Source organism: Oryctolagus cuniculus, chromosome 6, assembly GCF_051225735.1.
Source record: "Oryctolagus cuniculus isolate XC-2025 breed Fujian yellow rabbit chromosome 6, ASM5122573v1, whole genome shotgun sequence".
NCBI lineage: Eukaryota > Metazoa > Chordata > Mammalia > Lagomorpha > Leporidae > Oryctolagus > Oryctolagus cuniculus.
The window spans coordinates 6,007,879-6,026,773 of NC_142872.1; the positions used below are offsets into that span (position 1 = coordinate 6,007,879).

Consider the following 18,895-nt stretch of genomic DNA (forward strand, 5'->3'; position numbering starts at 1 on the left):
TCACACACGTGCAGAGCCGTGCCTCGCCTGCCGTCCATGTGACCCCTGCAGTCAAGCTGCCGCTCAACGAGCTGGCACAGATGCGAGAGGACCCTGCTCGAGCGCTCTCTCCCAGGTCTTCCCGGCAGCCTTCCCTCCTGTTGCCCAGAACTGGTCTCCCCAGGTCCTCCTCTCTCTTCTCTTCTCTTCCCCTTCAGAGCAGACCACCGCAGCCCATTAAAAGCAGAGCTGTGATAGTTGGGAATCACACATCCGCTTCCCTTTCCCTGTGCCTGAAGGTGGAAGCACCGTCTTCATCGTTCTGAAGGTGGAGGAGGGTGATTGATGGTCACTGTGCGCCTTATCTGTGAGTTCAGAGCTTGTTTTTCTGTTTTTAAAATTTATTTATGCATTTGGTAGAGTTATGTGGGGGTGGGGGTGGGTGGGGGGGAGAGATGGTTCATCCACTGGCTCACTCCCATATGGCTGCAGCATCCAGGACTGGGCCAGACCGAAGCTAGGAGCCAAGAGCTTCATGAGGGTCTCCCACATAGGCGCAGGGGCCCAAACACTTGGCCCATCTTCTGCTTTTCCTAGGCCATTAGGGAGCTGGATTGGAAGTAGAGCAACTGAGACGCGGATAGGTGCTCAAATGGCATGCTGGCATCACAGGCGGTGGCTTTGCCCACCCTGCCACAAAGCTGGCCCCGGGTCAGTGATTTCAGCACATTAAAAACAGGGGTGGGGTTTGGTACAGTGGCTAAGACAGTGCTTGAGACCTCCACATGCCATGGCCAAGTCCTGGTTCATGTTCCTGATTCCAGCTTCCCATGAATAGCACACCCTGGGAGGTGGAAGATAATGACTCAAGTACTTGGGTCCTTGCCAGACACAGGAGAGACCAGATTGAGTTTCTGGCTCCCAGCTTAGGGTTGGCCCAGCCTTGACCACTGTGGGCATTTGGGGAGTAAACCAGTGGTTGGAATAAAGATCTCCATTTCTCTGTGTTTCCCTCTGCCTTTAAAATAAAATGAAAATAAATACAAAATGTAAAAATTAAAAATACTTATCTATTTCTAAAATAACAGTTTTTAGAAAGGATCCAGGGGCTGGCGCTGTGGTCTAGCAGGTAAGGCCGCTGCCTGCAATGCTGGCATCCCATATGGGCGCTGGTTCGAGTCCCGGCTGTTCCATTTCCGATCCAGCTCTCTGCTGTGGCCTGGAAAAGCAGTGGAAGGTGGTCCAAGTCCTTGGGCCCCTGCACCCATGTGGGAGACCCAGAGGAATCTCCTGGCTCCTGGTTTCTGATCAGCTCAGCTCCAGCTGTTGCAGCCATTTGGGGAGTGAACCAGTGAATAGAAGACCTCTCTTTCTGTCTCTGCCTCTGCGTCTCTGTAACTCTGCCTTTAAAAAAAAAAATTTTTTTTTCAAAAGCATCTGCATCTGGCTATGCAGATGTTTAAGAAACTCTAATAAATAAAAGTAAAGTTTGGGACTGGCACTGTGGCATAGCGGGTCAAGCCTCCTGTGATGCCAGCATCCCACATGGGTGCCAGTTTGCGTCCTGGCTACTCTGCGAATGTCCAGCTCCCTGCAAATGGCCTGGGAACAGCAGTGGTGGATGGCCCAGGTGTTTGTGCCCCTGCCCCTTGTGGGAATCCTGGATGAAGCTCCTGGCTTTGCCATGACCCAGCCCTGGCTGTTTTGGTTATCTGGGGAGTGAACCAGTGGATGGAAGATTTCTCTCTCTCTGTCTCTGCCTCTCATTCTGGAACTCTTTCAAATAAATACACAATTTTTTTTAAAAAAAGACACACAAAACTAAAGGAGGAAAAGGTACAACATTCTTTGATAAGACAGATTATTACTATAAATGTCAGTTTTCTCCCAAGTGCTCTATAAATTTAAACGCTCTCGTTGGAGCTGCTGGGGAATGTAATGAAGTCACTGTGGAATGCACAGGCGACCGCTGAGACGGTCATTACACGGTAGAGAAGATGATAAGGAAATGAGCCTCCCGGATATTAAGCCTGGAAGTCACAGCAATAAAACGTTGGTGCCACCAGGGACGCACAAGAGAAGCGAGCTCAGACCCAGCGCTAGCACCCAGCGCCCAGGACTGAGCCCCCCGCCCGTCTTCCTTGAGCTGTGTCCTCCTCCAGGAAGTTCCCCTTGTTTGACCCTGTACCTTTTACTGTATTTCAATTCTGCTCTCAAACACAGGAATTCATGTGTGCAAAATATACCATGTCTTCTTTTTTTCAAACTCTAGCTCATTTCCCGTCCTCACACATTTGCAGTCAAGTTGTCACGTTTCATGTGAAATCCTTAGAGTTGGCATTGGTAAGGGACAGAAAACTGTCACTCATGCAACTTTTCTGTTTCCCAATAAAACTTTATCGTTTTTTCTGTGAAGACCTTGTATGTAACCTATGATACATAAGTGCTGTGACATCTCCCCTGTTTCTGGTTTGCACAGGAGAGTTTGTTCTTGTTATGTTCTCTAATTGGCCTTGGAATGGATACTGATTTTGATACACTGACCTCAGGTGTGTCACTGCCTCTTCTGGGACAGTGTATTTGCCAGTCTCCCTGGACATTTCTGACCCTCTGGAGACACGGATCCAAAATCATCTGTCATAGCCACTTGTCCTACCTGGCAGCCCTCGGTTTTACTGCTGTCTGGTTCACTGGAGGTGAGGGACGAATGTGCGGACCGCCTGGCTGCAGCCACCTAAGCATCCCACCGGCTTCCCTGCTTGCAACACCTGACAGGCAGGTGCTCTTGCTGGCTTCCGCAGCATTGCCCTTGCGTCCCTGCCGAGTGTATCCCAACAGCACTGAAAATGCTCACACCAGTCTCACTTGTCCTTCGTTTTTCTCTCTCCTCTGTTTCTTGTCTATCAAGGATTCTACTTCTTATTTGTGAATACCACAATGTGTGTGGATATTACATATAATACATATATATATATGAATGAGACTGTAGCAGATGTTGAAATAGACATTTTTTCAAATGATTAATTGGTCTGTCATCATTTATTGAATTCTCCACTATTTTGCAATGTTTTGAAATGATGTTTTTACTTAAAGTTAATGCTTAGGTCTTACTGGGATTTTAATTGAAAATTTTTGTAAGTATAAATTTATGTAGAATTTATGTATTTTAATATTGTGTTCCTTGCTGCAGACTTGATATATCTCATTACTTACTCATGTCTTCTATTATATCCTTTAGTAAAGTCTCCATAAAGATTTTGCACACTTCTTTTGTAATTTTTCACGTGTGCCTTATTATTTCTGTTGCAATGTAAATAATTGATCAGGGCTATCATTTAGAAACAGCATTTTTCATTCTCTGTCTTTCTGTGTGTCAGTTTGAATATTTTTCTTAAACTGTATTCTGTTTCACAAATTCTTCTGCTTGATTCAACTTGCTGTTAAACCAATCTGTTGAATACTTCATATTTTTTCAGTTCTGAGATTTCCATTTAATTCAGCTAACTCCAGTATCTGGACCATCTATGACTTTAAGTATATTGGCTATTTTTTTCTCTTGGAATGAACCAGTGGGTGGGAGCTCCCTCTGTCTCTCAATAACGGACCAACTAACTAACTACACGGATTCTTTTTAAAGGCAGGAACAGCGTTTTCTCAAAAGTTTATTTCTCAGATATACTGATATCAATTTATTTTATTTTATTAAGATTTATTTTTATTTATTTGAAAGAGAGAAAGAGAGAAAGGAGGGGGGTCTTTCATCCATTGGTTCACTCCCCAGGTGGCCCCAGTAGCCACAGCTGGGCCTATCTGAAGCCAGGAGTTGGGAGCTTCTTCTGGTCTCCCACATGGGTGCAGGGGCCCAAGGACTTGGGCCATCTTCTTCTGCTTTCCCAGGGGGCATTAGCAGGGAACTGTATTGGAAGAGGAGCAACTGGGACTCAAACCAGTGCCCATGTGGGATTCCAGCACTGCAGGCTGGGGCTTTAAGCCACTGTGCCACAGCGCCAGACCCAATAACTATTTTAATCCAAAAGAGCCACCATATCTGTAGGTTCATTTCTGCCATTTCAGGAAAAATTTTTCTGAACATTTCAGACTATTTTTGGCCTCACTTTGGGGTCCTTAACTTCAGAGACCGTGGTTGTCTTTTTGTTGTATATGTTTTCCACACCCCTCATTTCTTCTCTAAATTGCTTTATTTTATTTTTTCGTTTGCATTCGTTTTGACTTTCTCAATGCATTAATGTGCTTCTCTGCTCTATTCATTCTAGTCTTTGCTGCTTAAATGATCACACAGCTCATGAATGACAGGGGCTCATTATCTTGTTCCTCCATTTGTTGTCATATTTCTGCAGTGGCCTTCTAAAACCCATTCTCTTAGTAATCTTGTCTTTGAGCTCTTGTTTATTGATTTAAAGACTTGTGCAATGCATTGTAAAAATACACAAAGAATATGTTCTTGTTGCTTGGGTTATATTTTCCTCACTGCTGTGCTATTTAGCGTGCTGTTTCTCTCACTTTATTTTATTTGCTGTGGTTTATGCTTCATTGAAGGTCATGGCAGGAAACAGATGGTACATTCAGAAACTGGGATAATCGAGGACAGTTTCATAAAGGGACTGTGTACAAAGCTACAAGCAGGATGTGGGGGTTGCTGAACCAGAAGATAGCGAGGACCCCTTGGCCAGCATCAGCAGAGGCTGTTACCACCTCCAGGCCTGAGGAGGCGAAGACAGGGTGTGGTGGCTGGGGTGCAGACAGGGCACACACAGTGTGTTCTCTCAGGCACAGCTCCCTGGGCTGGTGGGTGAGCGCCCAGCCTGTGTTCTCTCAGGTACAGTGATGGGGGAGGGCTGGTGGGTAAGTGCCCAGCCTGTGCTCTCTCAGGTAGAGTGATGGGGGAGAGGGCTGGTGGGTGAGTGTCCAGCCTGTGTTCTCTCAGGTACAGTGATGGGGGACAGGGCTGGTGGGTGAGCGCCCAGCCTGTGTTCTCTCAGGCACAGTGATGGGGGACAGGGCTGGTGGGTAAGTGTCCAGCCTGTGTTCTCTCAGGTACAGTGATGGGGGAGGGCTGGTGGGTGAGCGTCCAGCCTGTGTTCTCTCAGGTACAGTGATGGGGGACAGGGCTGGTGGGTGAGCGTCCAGCCTGTGTTCTCTCAGGCACAGTGATGGGGAGGAGGGCTGGTGGGTAAGTGTCCAGCCTGTGTTCTCTCAGGTACAGTGATGGGGGACAGGGCTGGTGGGTAAGTGTCCAGCCTGTGTTCTCTCAGGTACAGTGAAGGGGGACAGGGCTGGTGGGTGAGCACCCAGCCTGTGTTCTCTCAGGTACAGTGATGGGGGAGGGCTGGTGGGTAAGTGCCCAGCCTGTGTTCTCTGAGGCACAGTGATGGGGGACAGGGCTGGTGGGTGAGCGTCCAGCCTGTGTTCTCTCAGGCACAGTGATGGGGGACAGGGCTGGTGGGTAAGTGTCCAGCCTGTGTTCTCTCAGGTAGAATGATGGGGGAGAGGGCTGGTGGGTGAGCGTCCAGCCTGTGTTCTCTGAGGCACAGTGATGGGGGACAGGGCTGGTGGGTGAGCACCCAGCCTGTGTTCTCTCAGGCACAGTGATGGGGGACAGGGCTGGTGGGTGAGTGTCCAGCCTGTGTTCTCTCAAGTAGAGTGATGGGGGACAGGGCTGGTGGGTAATTGCCCAGCCTGTGTTCTCTCAGGTAGAGTGATGGGGGACAGGGCTGGTGGGTGAGTGTCCAGCCTGTGTTCTCTCAGGTAGAGTGATGGGGGAGAGGGCTGGTGGGTAAGTGTCCAGCCTGTGTTCTCTGAGGCACAGTGATGGGGGCAGGGCTGGTGGGTAAGCACCCAGCCTGTGTTCTCTCAGGCACAGCTCGCTGGGTGTCGGCAGGGGGAGGGCTGGTGGGTAAGTGTCCAGTCTTGCTCTGCCTCCCCGCAGTCTTCTGCAGGTGCCTTGCCAGGGGAAGCTGGAGGACAAATGCTCTTAAGGCTTCCTGGGTGTGGAGGATGTGGGAGGCGGAGGGAGAGTGGTGGAGAGGAGGCAGTGAGAGGCATGCGTAGCCTGGTGCCCATGGGGCTGCAGGGCCCCACGGCACGCCTGCTTGGCTCTGGGTGAGTCTGTGCAGAGCTTCTGCAGATTCTAACATCACTCGGTTAATTCTCCTTAGCACCGCCCATGCCCCGGCTAAGTCTGTTTTCTCTTCCCTCCAAATTACACTTGGAAAGTGAGGTGGTGCTGCACTTGTTTTTGTGGTGCCACGGGGCATGGGGACAGAACACGGGAACGTGAGGGTGGGTAACGCCTAGGTGATGTGACTTTCTCTCTCTTCCCTGATTTCCACTAAATTTCTTATTTCAATTATTTCCATACCAGAAAAAGAGTATTTTCATTCCTTGGCTTCAATTCATCCCCCCTCCCCCCCAGCTCTCTTGCCCCACGTATGGGACAATAACAACACTTCAGTTTTTCTGTCCTTCAGTGAGGACTTGACCTCGTGGAATGCTGTTTCTTTCTGTTCTTCTTCAATGCATCAGGCTCCTTTTTCAGTCTCAGTTTAGTGTCTGCAATGCATTGTGATATGCCATCATGTCACCTTGGCTCTTGTGAGTTTATGCAGACAATAGGTCCTCGGGTTCTTGAGGAACACGTGGTCTGTTTATATTGTACGTGATTTCCGTCACCTGCTCTCGCTCTGAATCCATAAGGAAGTGTCCTTACCCTTCCTCTGTGCCTGTTTTCATAGGTCTCTTTCTCTCCTTTATTCAGATAAGACAGGGACATCTAGACCGTGCTTGTCAAAAGCCAGTGCAACTGACTCCCCCTGGCTTCACCCGTGGTGACTTGGGTACCGGTCTCCTCCCCTTGTGGAATCGGCCGGTTAGAGGAGAGGTTGAGGTGGACAGCATCCGGCCACATTCTGATGCCGCGTGGGCGTTTGTTTGCTGCATCGCGGCTGCACCGGGTGGGTGTTTCCCAGCTCCCGATGCTCAGAGCACATGCAGTTTGGGAAATGCTGTAATTGCGGGGATAAACATGGCCACAGCTTGTTCTACCCAAGCGGATCGCCTCACTGTGGGGCCTACCTGGATCCATGCTGCCTTGGGCACAGCCGACTCCCAGGCCCCTTCAAGTTTTGCTTCGATGGTGCGTTGTCTGAAGGGGTAGAGGAGGAGAACCAGGGGCACAGGAGGAGAACCAGGGGCAGGGACACGCCCGCCTCGGGTAGGCAAGCAAGGTTTGCTAGGCTGTATCGTGTAGACATTGTCTTCTGAGCCCGAGTCTCTGCACTGGGGTGGATTGGTAGTGGGGAAACATGTATCTTTTTCTTCCTTTAGTTTTACTCATTTGAGGGGAGGAGAGAGAGACAGAGCACAGACTTCCCCCCACTGGCTCTCTTCCTAAATGCCTGCAACAGCCCAGGCTGGGACAGAGCAAAGCGGGGGACTCAGAACTCAATCCAGTTCTCCTCGGCTGGCAGGGAACCAAGTACTCGAGACATCACCTTCTGGCCCCAGGGTGTGCATTAGCAGGAAGGCGAAATCAGGACCTTAGCCAGACTTGAACTCAGATATTCCAATATGGGTGTGGGTGTCCCAAGAGATGTCTTAACACCACTATGCCAAATACCCACCCCAAGAAACACATCTTCCATCTGCTTTCAGACAGGTGGCACCTCAGGGTGGCCTGGAGAGTCCCATCCCATCACTTTTCTTTTCTCCTTTAGAATAAATTTCATTGTATGTATTTGAGAGTAGGAACACGATGTTATGGGGACGCATATACACAGTAAAATGGCGACTACAGAAAAGCAAGTTAGTGTATCTATCTTCCCACATAGTTCTCTTTGTGACAGGATTGATAAAATCTATTTAATGAAAATCCAAAATGCTGTGGGATCCCGTTACTGATAGTCCACAGGTTGTACATAAAATCTGTAGACTCGTTCGTCCAACCTGTCCACTACCCTGTGTCCGTCAGTTTACACAGTGAATGGAAGTCCTCATCAGCCGTTCAGTGGGGTTTGGTGACCGTCTGAGTTTCTCTCTGTTGGGGTCTTCAGTATGCGGGGTGTGTGGCCAGCAGGTTGCCATTTTCAACCGGGACCCACCCTCCACTGGCCTCAGCAAGCCAAGCCCCTGCAGTACACAGGGACATGCATGTGCTCCTGGTCTGAGTCTGGGGAAGCCTGCGAAACGTCCCACGCTGCACGCTCTGCCCTTGATGGCGTCGTTGCTGTTGTTGGAGCAGGAATTCCACACGTGGGGCGCAGTTTTAGGTAAATCTGCTTCATCCATGAGTCTAGAGTTCTCAGCAGCCTGGGATGCTGTTCCTCTGGGCCCATCTGGATTTTTGAGGTGTAAATGGTTTCTGTGAATTCCCATTTTGATGGTAGAGAGTAGGCAGTGGTTTCTAACTCTTCACTTCCTAAAGATCAATACCAGAGAAACTGCCAGGAGAATTAACGGCATCTTTTTACCGTTTTGATTGAAAGTTGTGTTTTCTGTTCTTTGAGCATTATTTTTCAGGCCAGCAGCTTTTCCAAGGTAGGAAATAAATCTGACACTAATGAAGACGTTAACAGTTCTTGAATTTGTCTAACATGTAAGGGTTTTGTGAACTACCTTCATTTAAAATGATTGATCCATCTAATCACAGAAACCATGCTGAATAGAAGGGTGTATATTTGTACGTGGGAGAACTGAGGGAACAGTATTGTCCAAGGGCCCCCAGGAAGTACCCCTCAGGGTTGGCACTTGAAGCAGGTGTTTTCATTCTCAGTGTGTTTCTAGAGCTGAGATTTATCCATCATTTGGGCAGCACCAGGTGTTGTGCAAAGTGTTTGCTGTGACTGAGTCTCATGTGGGCGCTGCTCTGGCTGTGAAGAGGTGATGTTGAATCCTGGCAATTCACTTCTTTAACTCACACTCCTGAAGACTCAAATGTTTATATATTTTAAAAAGTTAAACCATAAAGGTTTTAGAATTATACCACCTAGTATGGTCACTAGCCATTAGTGAGTATTTACACTTAATTAAAATTAAATAAAGCAAATTTTTTTAAAAAATTATTTTTATTAATTTGAAAGGTAGAGAGAGAGACTCCTCTATCCATTGGTTCACTCTTCAAATGGGCACTGTGGCCAGAGCTGGGCCAAACTGAACCCAAGAGCCAGAAGCTCCATCAGGGTCTCCCACATGGTGACATGGCCTAAGGACTTGGGCATCTTCCGTTGCCTTCCAGGTACTCCGCAGGGAGCTGGATTGTAACTGGAGCAGCTGGGACTCTGACCGGTGCTGACTCGGGGCGCCAACACTGCAGGCAGAGGCTTAACCCGCTGAAGCACAGCACCGGTGCCAACGCCAAAAATGTGAATTCCTCAGCTTTACTGGCTGCAGGTGCTCAGTGACCCCTCGTGCTGGTGGCTGCCACAGTGGCCAGTCACTGCAGAAGATACTGTTGAGCAACTCTACAAAATGCCCGGGGCGGATTTGTCTGTAATCTTGAAGGGAAAGATTTTAGAAACAGATCACTCGAGGCCGTGCTGTGGCGTAGTGGGTAAAGCCAGCGCGTGCAGTGCCGGCATCTCATATGAGTGCTGGTTCCAGCCCTAGGTGTTCCTCTTCCGATCCAGCTCTCTGCTGTGGCCTGGGAAAGCAGTAGAAGATGGCCCAAATCCTTGGGACCCTGTACCCACGTGGGAGACCTGGAAGAAGCTCCTGGCTCCTGACGTCGGATCAGCGCAGCTCCAGCTGTTGCAGCTATCTGGGGAGTGAACCAGCGGATAGAAGACCCCCCTCTCTCTCTCTCTCTCTCTCTCTCTATATATATATATATATATATATATACATATACACATATATATAATCTGTCTCTGTCTCTACAACTGCCTTCAAAATAAATAAATAAATCTTTAAAAATGATATAGGAAGTTACACTATTGATTAACTTTATATTTTCTGAATAAAATTTTGCTTCCAGCAGAAAGGAGGAAAACTAAGGGATTAGAATAAAAAACGTTTTTTGCTAGCCTTCAAAAAAGTTTGCCCAGTAGGCATTGTTATACGCATATTTTTCACTTGATATTTTTGAAACAATTCCGTATCAACCAATAAATATCTGATTGATTTTGAGGGCTACATGGTATTTCACTGTGCGTGTGCATGGATGATAGCCAAGACATGGAACCAACTTATGTGTCCATCAGTGGATGAATGGATAAAGAAAATGTGCTGTAATATATACAATGGAACATTACATAAAACCAGAAAAAAGAATGAACCTTACATTCACAGGCAAATGGAGTAAACAGGAGATATGTTTAGCAAAATAAGTCCCACACAGAGAGATAAATACTACATGTTGCCTCTGTATATGAATGACAAATATACATAATATATAATATGGTTGAATACATCTGTGTATCTTAATCTGAACTTAGAATAGTGGAATAGTGGTCACTAGAAGCTTGGAAAGGTAGAGAAGGGGGTAGAGGTCGGTTGGCTAATTATCAGTCAGGTAGGAGGAACAAGTCCTAGTGACTGTTCACAGTGCTGGATTATACACTTCATAAAGAACTGAAGAGAGGAGCTGGTAGGCTCCAAACACAAAGGAAAAACAAGGAAATGGATAGGCTAGTTTACACTGTGCCTGTGTGTTCAGATATTGCACAGTACCCCATAAAAGTACAAATATTACCTGTTAATGAAAAAAATTTAAATAGATTTTAAAGCAAAAAAGTGGTCGACTCATCTTTGCCTGAGGCTCCTGGGTGGATCACGTCTGATTTGTCAGTCACCGTGGTCCCACTGGTACATCGCGTCAGGAGCAGAGTAGCTGAGACTGAACCAGGCTCTCTGATACGGGATACAAGTGCCCCAAGAGGTGACTTAACTGCTGTGTCACACGCTCACCCCCTACCCTGCACTTGTTTAGTGTCGTCAGAAGTTTGTGACATTTTCTTGAAGCTTTTTCACTTTTTTCAAAGAACGTGTGAGGAATTATTAATAAGGGTTACACAGGGGAAAGCAATTTGGAGAGAAGAGGGAGAGTAGATATTCTATTTGGTACCTGTTTTGATTGGATATCTGTGTGTGTATCAGCCATATTTAACATGTGTGTGGGAATTCCGGGCCTTTGTTTTTAGTTTTATCTTTGTATCTTCAAAATCCCTTAGGAATGTCTAGGAACTGTGTGTTCAGTTAGAATTGGAAGTAAATGTCTCCGTAGCTCTTTCTGGGCCGACACCAGAATCCTTGTTGAGAAGAAGCTGGGGGCGTCGGCTGACCCTGGCCGTGCAGCTGTGCAGCTGTGCGTGCCGCTGCCTTGGAGCCCAGGTACCCAAACTGAGTCTCGCAGGTCCCTGTGCCTGCCAGTTGGCCGGGTTACATCCTGTTCCAGGCAGGACCCCAGGTGCTGTCTCTGAAGCCACACAGAGCAAAGTGGGCTTCCTGTCCAATGCCTGCTCGCCTCCATACAACTGGGGGAGCACTGGCACCTCACATCCCAGAGCCCCTCGCTTGAAGCCTGCTGGTCTTCCCCGTCCCCTCTCCCCGGCACTGACTGTGCTCCCAGCTTGCTCTTTGTAAGAGCTTGTACTTTATGGGTTCTTTGAGTAAAGGAAGCGTGTGCACACTGGTTATCCGCCTCTGTGTGGGGTATGTCAGAAGGCCCGCAGCCCTCGGCAGCCGGCAGAGACAGGGACACAAAGTGAGCGGAGACAGCACAAGGCAGGGCCCGAATTCTACCTGCAGGGCAAGCGCGTCAGGGCCGAGCTGAGTCCTTTTAGCCACCCTCAAAGCTGTCACCGTTTGCCCCAGATGGATTGCTCAGGTGGTGAATGAGGCTGTTTGCTGCCACACGAGTTCTCCGTGGCAGGAGGAGGTGGGTGGATCGCTCAGTCACTCCTTGCACACAGAGCAGGCAGCCTGGGGAACCATGGAGTGTGTGGGGGGGGCTTGGTAAGAGGAGGTTGGGAGGAGGTTGTAACGGGATTTGGGTTTGTTAGGGTGAGGATTTGAGGAAACTGGTCATTTCTCTAAGTCGGCAACCAGAAAGCAGGGGGCAGTTCCATAATAGGCCCCTCAATACATCATGTCCACGCAGAGAGGGGACTGGAATAAAGAAGCCGACACAGAGGGTGTTTGGGGTTTTGTGGGTGACTCAGTGAGCTTGTGTTGATTTCTGCTTAGAAAAGATTATGTGGTGGCTTAGTTTGGTCTCACTTTATCCATGGGATCAGTACCCTTGGCTGAGGGGTATTTGGTGGGGTTGCTGGTGCTCCGTCGCTCACACAGTACAGCGGTGGTGCCAGACGGGCTTCGGACATGCCGGTGGCTGCTTTCTGTTCTCTTTCTGTCCCGCGTGGAAGGAGCAGAGCCGCCGTGTCACAGTCCGCCCTGTGGACCCGTGGTCGGCATTTATTCTGAAGCTTTTAAATACATTTCATTTGTATGCCATAGCTTTTTGACCTGGTTTCCAAATGTGTTGTCATTATTCCAAGGTTAAACGCTAACATGAAAGGCACGACTTTCCCATCATCCTAGGAGTCGGTCTCCAGAGCCCGTCTGATCAGCCTTCTGCCTCCAGGCTAAGCTGCCCCTAATGATCGTGAAAAATTGATGGCTTTGCTGCTTTTAATGATCTCGCTGAAAGGGAGAAAATCCCACCGATGTGTTCAGAAGTCCAAAGCCTTCGCTCTGACCCTTTGAAAGTGTTTTCCACTCGGTCCTCCGTGGAGACGCTCTCCCCTATATAATTGAACAAATTTCCTTGAGCAAGCGTTAGAACCAGGGACTGAAAGCCGGTAGGCTCTGGCGGGACCCGGCTGGTTGACCTATTTCATTTTGTAGGCATGCTGATTTCAAATGAGGGGAAATTTCATAAAAAGTCCATCTCCCTGTCTCCCTCGAGGAATCACAATATTTGGCTTCACTGGGCATCAGTCTGGTTGGGCTCATATAACGGCCATTCCTTTAGGTCATGCAAAGATGGCCACTGTTGCCCAGCAACCTACTGCTTTAGCCCCACTGCCATGTGTTTATGTTTGCACCCAGCCCATATTTGGGTTTTCAGCCCTGGCCTGGACAATTTTTTCTCCTGCTGTATGTGTTTCTCAGGTTGAGCTGTGGATTATAAAGGGGTCTGTGAGATATGTTCCGTGTCACTTACAAGCAGAATAGATATTCCTAGAGTGCTGGTTGTAAGGAGAGGCTGAGAATACACATTATTTTTATGTTGAACTCAACATATGCGTATTATGGAATGAAGGCAGAATGGATTCAAAGATAAATATGGAAAATTTAAAAGTGCTTGCTTCAGGCTGTGCCCCGAGCAGCCTGTGGTTTCTTTGAGGGCGAAGTCAGAGAGTCACATGGTTTTTGAAATGGGAGGAAATTGGATGTTAACCAATCTGTTATTTTCATTTTTATTGTTTGTACAAGAGACTTATCAATGAGAGAGAGAACCCAGATACCCAGATTTCCAGTCTCGCCTTGTTGAAAGTGTAAATTGCCTAATGTGACAGTCAAAAGCAGTTCTGAATAATAATGTACGGTGTTGTTCTGTCTTTGGCTTGGTACTTCTGTTTGCTAATTATGAAATGGTGGATAGATGGGTCGGCGCCGTGGCTCACTTGGTTAATCCTCCGCCTACGGCGCCGCCATCCAATACGGGCACCAGGTTCTAGTCCCGGTTGTTCCTCTTCCAGTCCAGCTCTCTGCTGTGGCCCAGGGAAGGCAGTGGAAGATGGCCCAAGTGCTTGGGCCCTGCACCTGCATGGGAGACCAGGAGAGGCACCTGGCTCCTGGCTTTGGATTGGCTTAGCTCCGGCCATGGCGGCCATTTGAGGGGTGAACCAACGGAAGGAAGACCTTTCTCTTTCTCTCTCTCTCTCTCTCTCTCACTGTCTAACTCTATCTGTCAAATAAATATATAGAAATGGTGGATAGAGAAAGTACCTCTCAAACACAGTCAAGTCCTCTTGTATGATTTGTATGTATGTATGATGATAGTTGGTGAGGAATATCAACATTCTGTCGATGAGGAATGTAAATTGCTTCAAGACTGAGATGGAAGCCGCTGGTCACAGCAGGAACCGTGTATCTGATTGCATCCGTCAGCCCCTTTGGATACTTGTAACACTGAGAAGGCGATGAGCTGAAGCACCCTACTTGCACCAGAGGGAGAGCAAATGCTCCAACTTGAAGTCAGCCTGATTTTCCACCTCTGACTTGCACTGTCTCCCTCATCTTTGGCCATATAATGAAGATGGCAAATTTAGAGATCAGACCTCAGGGTGCTGATTCAGTAAAAGTCATACATATGCTCTTCTCATTCATTGATAGTCTGTTGAACCTTTTCTTGTGTTGGGATTGGTGATTAGGTAAGAGTCCTTTGAATTTTCATTCCTACAGCTGAATGGTAATTGGTAAACTTTTTAATAAAATACCTGCGTGGACAGAGTTTGCTCACCTGAGTTCATGGCAGCTGGGAGTTTGGCGTGTCTGGCAGTTACCCAGTCGCAGAGGACAGCCGTGAGTCACACTGGAAAGGTTTAGTTCTTGGCAAGCGCCCAACAGTGAGCTGCTTTCTTTTTTCAAGCTTCTTCAGTTATTTATATCAACTACTATGATGGATGATGATTACTTTAATTTGTTTTGAAATAAAATGATGGATAACTACTGGCAGAAACACATGAAGCATGAAGAGTAGGTCATGTCAGAGGCAACCTTGAAACTTAGGCACTTCTCATCCATGGGTCTGCAGCGTGCCATGCAGATTGTTCAGTGTTTGCCAATTTTCTAAAAGTAATATCATTCTTGGGTGGATAGGACCTCCAAATGCATATTTAGTTTGATCACATAAATTACCTCTTGCAGGTCAGGCAGTCGGGCGTTGCTCGTTTCCTGGGGGTGAACTTCATCTCTCTGACAGATTCGCTTTTCTCGTATTCATAGCATGTTCTTGGACACTGCATATATACAAGAACAAACTCGTGAGTTTTTCTCCCAAGCCTGCTCTCCCTGCCTTGGGGGATGTTCCCGCTGTCCATTTCCTTCTGTAAGATGGAAACCTGGTTCCCATTTTTTTTTTTTTTAATTCCCTCCTGTCTCTTATCTATCAGTCTCAAAACATAACTGTGGTTTTTGATTTCATATTCCCAAGCTCTCTAGATTATAGGTACTTCTCTCCATCTTCAATGCCAGAGTTCTTAGTCATATTTCAATCCCCTGATGACTTCCCTGGATCATGCAAGTCCCCTCTTCAAGGTACTCTCTGTGTTGCAGACAGAGAAATAACTGTTTCTGTATGCGTGTGAACCTACACTCTACTGAGAATCCTTTAGTGGGTTTCCAGTGCTTTGTCAGTGAATGGAAATCCCTTGTTTGGCTCGTGTGGCCGAGGCCAGAGCTGCTCACTCTCCAGTGAACATCCATAGTCCCCTGTTCTCGTTTCTGTTGTCTGCAACGAGGAGGTGACGTCACAGCCGCAGGAGCATTGACAGGACTGTGAGGAGGGCGTCAGGTTGGAACTTGCCCAGCCAGCAAACGCCTGGAGTACACCAGTACACCCACACGTGACCTTCCCCGGGCGGCATAAAGAGCAACACCGCCACATTGCGTGTGCTGTGTGCAGAGGAAGCAACCATGCCGGCACGGACTCTGAGCCAGGGTAAACTGAAGCAGAGCGGGCTGAGCGGGCTGAGCGGGCTGAGCCAGAGACGCAGGGGCGAGGCTGTGCCTGCCCAGCTGCATGAAAACCCGTGTCCAGCCAGTGCTGGAGAGCCAGTTGGTGGAACCTCTTCCAGCCGTGTTGCTCAGCCTGGTCTGGGCTGAGCAGTGGCCTCCTGTCACTTTCTGTCTGAAAGTGGCACAAGAAGCCCTGCGTCGGTGTCACCGGGATCCCCCAAGGCTGTGAGCTCTCCGCAGAGCGCCCCTCTGCAGATGTCTTCCGGGCACGGAGTGTGAACCCACATGTCTCTGAACCCCACTGATGGGGTTTTTCTGTTGCTATGAAGCTGTGCTCACAGCTAATTGTGGACATGGCGCTGTGACGTGTGGTTCCCAGGTGTCTCGAGCATGGCGTCCTGCACTCCACTGTCATCACGTTGACTTCCCGGGCTGGGGGCCCCGTGACGCAGGCTGCCACCTGTCCTCTGCATATGTCACCACCAGCCTCCTTCGCCACAGGAGTTTATATTAATTTTTCACAGATCTTTGGCTTTAATACCTTAGCAAAGCCTTTGTATTTTCTTGAAGATTTATTTAATTATTTGAAAGGCACAGTTACAGAGAGGGAGAGGAGGGGGAGAGGGAGAGGGAGAGGGGAAGGAAGAGGGAGAGGGAAAAAGAGAGATATCTCCTACCCACTGGTTCACTCCTCAAATGACCACAACTGCTAGGGCTGTGTGAGGATGAAGCCAGGAGCCTGGAGCTTCTTCTGGGTCTTCCACATGGGTGCAGATGCCCCAGGACTTGGGTCATCCTCCGTTGCTTTCCCAGGTGCATTAACAGCGAGCTGGATCAGAAGTGGAGGAGCTGGGACTCAAACCAGTGCCCATATGGGATGCCAGGGCTGCAGGCAGTGGATTCACCTGCTATGCCACAGCCTTGGCTCCTATGTTTTCTTTTTCTTTCTTGTTTTATAAAAGTGAGATGAAACTTCGATTCACTGTCTATTATACAGCAGGCTTTGTTCTAAGTTCTTTACGCACATTTCTTTCTTTAATGCTCACAACACTAGGAGGTTGATGCCATCATTACCACAGTTTTATACGTGAAACTGCAGAAGAAGAGGTTAAGAGACTGGCTCAGGTTCACATCTGGGAAAAGCAAAGTTTTATAGCAGATGGCTTGTTAAAAATTTTTAAATTAATATGAAGAGAACAGATTTCATGTATTCCATAGGTGCAGTTCCAAGAAGACAACCAGAATTCTCTCACTCCCCTGCTCCTCTTTGGTTCTCCTCCCTCCCTCCCCTCTCTTCATCAGCTTAATTAAGCCTCTGTATTCACAGGCTTGATGCAGCACTAAACACAATATTCAATAAGTAAAGGTGGGAAGACCACAGTTCTACAGGAGTGTAAACAAGGGCTAAATTGGCAGTCATCTCTCCAAACGACAGTTTCATTCCAGTACATTTTTGTATTCTAAATTAACTTTCACATTTCATAGAAAACATCGGATATATTTGTCTTTTTGGGTCTGGCTTATTTCACTAAGCATAATGGTTTCCAGTTGCATCCATTTTATTGCAAAAGACAGGATTTCTTTCTTTTTATGGCTGAGTAGTATTCCATAGTGTATATATACCACATTTTCTTTATCCACTCATCAGTCAGTGGACACATGGATTGACTCCATATCTTGGCTGTTGTGAATTCAGATGCAATAAACATGGGCATACAGATAACTATTTCATATGCTGATTTAGTTTTGTTTGGGTAAATTCCCAAGAGTGGGATGGTTGGGTCATATGGTAGATCTGTTTTCAGATCTCTGAGGAATTGCTATGCTGTCTTCCATAATGGTTGTGCTAGTTGACATTCCCACCAACAATGGATTAGGATGCTTTTTTCCCCCACATCCTTGCCAACATTTATTGGTTTTTGATTTTGGATGATAGCCATCCTCACTTCTTTGAAATGAAGTGAAACCCCGTTGTGGTTTTTATTTGCATTTCCCTGATGGCTAGTGATCCTGAGCATTCTTTCATGTGTCTGTTGGCCATTTGTATTTCATCTTTTGAAAAATGCCTGTTCAGGTCTTTGCCCATTTCTTAACTGGATTGTTTGTTTTGTTGTTGTTAATTTTCTTGAACTCTTTATAGATCCTGGATTTTCATCCTTTATCAGTTGCATAGTTTGCAAATATTGTCTCCCATTCTGTCAGTTGCCTCTTCACTTTGTTGAATATTTTCTTTGCAATGCAGAAATTTCTTAGCTTGATGTAAATAAATTTGTCTATTTTTGTCTTTAATGCTTGTTCTTCTGGGGTCTTTTCCAAGAAGTGTTTGCTTATGCCAATGTCTTGCAGAATTTCCTGATGTCTTCCTCTAGTAATATGATAGTATCAGATTGTAATTTAGATCCTTGACCCTTTTAAAGTTGATTTTTGTATACAGTGTAAGGTAGGGGTCTTGTTTCATACTTCTGCATGTATATATCCAATATTCCCAGCACCATTTGTTGAAGAGATTATCCTCTCTCTAGGGATTGATTTTGGCTTGTTTATCAAAGATTAGTTGTTTTTAGATGTGTGGATTAATTTGGGGCTTTCTGTTCTGTTCCATTGGTCTACATATCAGTTTTTGTACCAGTAGCAGGCTGTTTTGATTATTACTGCCCTGACTTGAAGTCTGGGATTGTGATTCCTCAAGCTTTGTTTCTGTTGTTTTAAAATTGCTTTAGATATTTGGGATTTCCTTTGTTTCCATATGAATTTTAGCATCGTTTTTTCTATATCTGAGAAGAATGTCATTGGTATTTTGATTGGGATTGCATTGAATCTGTAAATTGCTTTGCATATGGACATTTTGATGATATTAATTCTTGCAGTCCATGAACATGGAAGATCTATTTTTTGGTGTCTTCCTGTATTTATTTCTTTAATCTTTTGTAATTTTTATTGTAGAGATCTTTTACCTTCTTGGTTAAATTTATTACAAGGTATTTAAGTTTATTTTTGTAGCTACTGCAAATGGAACTGATCTTAAAATTCTTTCTCAGCCATGGTATTGTCTATGTATATAAAAGCTATTGATTTTTGTGTGTTGGTTTTATATTCTGCAACTTTCCCAAACTCTGTTATGAGTTCTAATAGTCTCTCTGTGGAGTCTTTTGGTTCCCCTATATATAGAATTATGCCTCTGCAAACAGGGATAATTTGATTTCCTCCTTTCTGATTTGTA

General features: G+C 46.8%; 1 long non-coding RNA gene across 2 annotated transcripts in view; it reads left to right on the forward strand.

Annotated features, from left to right (window-relative positions):
• LOC127487799 (uncharacterized) overlaps positions 1–18,895 on the forward strand; it is a 53,997-nt gene that overhangs the window by 17,160 nt on the left and 17,942 nt on the right. For both annotated transcript variants that reach the window (XR_016235040.1, XR_016235041.1), the window contains exon 2: positions 198–346. This is a non-coding gene — a long non-coding RNA (uncharacterized LOC127487799). The remainder of the gene's footprint in view (positions 1–197; positions 347–18,895) is intronic.